Here is a 3,426-nt window from a genome sequence, read left to right on the forward strand (position 1 = left end):
CTGAAATCTGTCATCATACAAATGAAAAGAGTTTTTAAAAGAACACACACACACACACACACACACACAGAGAACACACACAGGCATTCAAATACAAAACAGTGAATTGTGTTCTTCTCAAGGCTTTGCTCTGCTGAGGAAGCCCAGGTTTCTATTGACAGTTTCTTTCTAAAACCTCTTTTAGCAGAGATAGTCTGAAAAAATAGACAAATGGAATGGTGCAATGCATTTTAACATTCCATGGGATGGGATATAGTATGCTAAGAATTTAAAACTAGCTAACCAATTCTACAATTAAAGCAAAATTTCAAAATACTCTGCAACTAAAGAACACTGAACATTGCTTGAGATAAATATGGCTTAGTAAGTAATTTTTAAAAGTAGACATATCAGGCGGAGTGCAGTGGCTCACACCTGTAATCCCAGCACTATGGGAGGCTGAGGCAGGTGGATAGCCTGAGGTCAGTAGTTTGAGACCAGCCTGGCCAACATGGTGAAACCCTGTCTCTACAAAAAAGATACCAAAATTGGCTGGGCGTGGTGGCACATGCCTGTAGTCCAAGCTACTCAGGAGGCTGAGGCAGGAGAATCCCTTGAACCCAAGAGGTGGAAGTTGCAGTGAGCCGAGATTGTGCCACTATACTCCAGCATGGGCAACAGAGGGAGACTCTGTACCAAAAAAAAAAAAAAAAAAAATGCTGGCTGGGCAAAAAAAAGTTGGCTGGGCACAGTGGTTCATGCCTGTAATCCCAGAACTTTGGGAGGCTGAGGTGGGCAGATCATGAGGTCAGGAGATCGAGACCATTCTGGCCATGGTGAAATGCTGTTAAAATACAAAAAATTAATCAGGCATGGTGGCACGCACCTGTAGTCCCAGCTACTCAGGAGGCTGAGGCAGGGGAATCGTTTGAACCCGGGAGATGGAAGTTGCAGTGAGGGAGATCGTGCTCTCAGCCTGATGACAGAGCAAGACTCCATCTCAAAAAATAAATAAATAAATAAATAAATAAAAAATTTAGACTTATCAGTAAGTGAAAACAGGTCAGTATGATGAATTTTTTATTTATTTAAAGACTTAATTACTAGATTATTAATTGTCTGAATTAGCAATTTCAGAGTCAAATTGGTGAATATTTCTCTGGAAAGTCCTAAAATTATTTCCTTCCATAGTTAATTCAATTTTGTAATTAATTCATTTTAAATAATTGTACTGGGATGTTAAATTTAGTCAGCCAAGACTGACATATATAGTTAAAGTTCTTCCACACAATTTAGTTAAAACATTTGTAACGTGAATCTATTTACAAAATGAAACCAAATGAAAAATGTGAACTATTTTTATGTCCCTTCCAAAATTCTTTGCAGAAAAAAAACAAATATAAGCATTTTAAAACTATGTGATTCAATGAAAAGGCATTATTTCAATGCAGGATATTACCAACTAAACATAGCAAAAACCTTAAATGACTCTAGGTCCCACACAGTGACCATGACAGGTGGTCCAAATGGGATTTGTAATTTCAGGTGTTGCTTATTCAGCTAACAATTTTTCCCTTGAACAAATGTGGAACTACATAGATGCTTTTAAAACTTAGATGAACTCAAATGGCAGATTTCCTTTTAGTATGCAAATTATTTCATGTTGGAATCTTGATTTAATCCGTACAAATGCCTAAGCAGCTTGACAGTGATTTATTTGGTTTTGGATAAGACCTCTACATGTGATGGATTAGAAAAAAACAGTTCTGATGGTGGGCTCAGAGTGGCTTTGAATCCTAGAATTTTCAGTTCAAACCCCCAAATTATTTCCAAGATACCTGAAATTACATGTAATCATACCATCTAAAATCTTATCTTTTTTTTTCTTGGTTGTTTTGTTATTTTTATAAATTATAGATATATATAGTTGATAACTCAGGATTTCTAGCCAATTACCATATAGTTAACACCACCTTAAAAATAAAAAAAAATGCCAAAACATCTTTAAATGCCTTGTCACACCAACTGCAAAGTGCAGAGTGAGGAGAACACGAGAGCGCCTTTTCCTTTAAAAATGTTTGGAAAATGTACAACTTTGATACAGTTTCAGGATGCTCCAGACACCCATGGCCACTTCACGTAACCCACTGACAATCTCTCGAGCACTTTGAGAGACTACAGTATGCTCCTGATCAAGTTTTATAATTAAACCTAATGAGGGAAACGGACACTTCTCAAATAAGAGATGTGTCAATTACGACGCTCCCCTAAGTATTCACAAGGAGAGAGATGAACAGTTTCTTTATTCATCCTCCTCCTTCTCCTCCCCCTCCTCCTTTTCTTTCTCCTCATCCTCTTCATCTTCCTCTTCCACCTTTTTCCAGGCAACTTTAGCAGGACCCTTTGCACCATCAAACTTTCCTTTCGACTTACATTCAGCAACATCCTCCTCATACTTCTCCCGCAGCTTTGCTGCCTTCGTGATGTAAGGCTGCTTTTCGCAGTCATTTAGGTTATTCCTCCTCTCACCCAGCTATTTTTGCCACATCTCCAGTAGAGATGCCAGGGTTTGTGGATTTGATCTTGGGGCGAAATTCTGAACAGAACAGGAAGAATTCAGATGGTGGCCTTTTGCGGGCATTAGGATCCTTCTTCTTGCCTCCCTTAGCTGCTTCCTTCATTTCCTGATCATAGCACACTTTATCCACCTTTATCATTTCATCAAATCTAGATTTCTCTCTCCTGGACATTGTCTTCTACCTCTCAGAGCATTTCTTGGGAAATTCTGCAAAATTGACAGGAACCTCTGGGTTTTTCTTCTTATGTTCTTCTCTGCACGTCTGCACAAAGAAGGCATAAGCAGACACCTTGCCCTTTGGTTTCTTGGGGTCACCTTTAGCCATCCTGACTGTATTGTTCACTAGTCTGGGCAGTGCAGGGCATGACACGTGGATCAATGCTCCCCAGCCTCGAGACAGCTGCCTCCACGAGAGCCACCTCTAAAATCTTAACTTGAAACTCCCGCTGAGTTATTTCACAGTGGCCTCCACTTGGTCACTGTGGAGAAATTGAGCTACCATGCAGAGAACTTTGCCTAGGACACTAGCAAGTTCTTAGAAAAATGAGTTTGGTATTTATGTTCTTCTAGTTGGCATTTAGCACTAAATACAGATGAGCCTCTGGGAGATCGTCTGTAACTTAAAAAATAGAACTACCTTGAAGTTTTATTTGATCATTTATATATTGTGTATTATGGAAGTATGAGATTAGCATTTCCCAATTTACTCTATGACTTAAAGGAAAGTAATAGGAGCATCTGACAAAGCATAAAAAAATTAGGTTGTGCCTGTGTAACAATGCAATGATTACATTTAAAACATTTCAATAGCTCAAAGTTTTCTTCTCATATTGTATTTATTTATTTGGAAGACATACTAACCAAGTGCC

At 38.6% G+C, this 3,426-nt stretch overlaps 1 pseudogene; it reads right to left on the minus strand.

Moving 5' to 3' along the window:
- Window positions 1–2,281: 2,281 nt before the first annotated feature.
- On the minus strand, window positions 2,282–2,898 carry LOC118154683 (high mobility group protein B3 pseudogene; annotated as a pseudogene).
- Window positions 2,899–3,426: the final 528 nt, after the last annotated feature.

The sequence above is a fragment of the Callithrix jacchus genome, chromosome 6, assembly GCF_049354715.1.
Source record: "Callithrix jacchus isolate 240 chromosome 6, calJac240_pri, whole genome shotgun sequence".
NCBI classification, from domain to species: domain Eukaryota; kingdom Metazoa; phylum Chordata; class Mammalia; order Primates; family Cebidae; genus Callithrix; species Callithrix jacchus.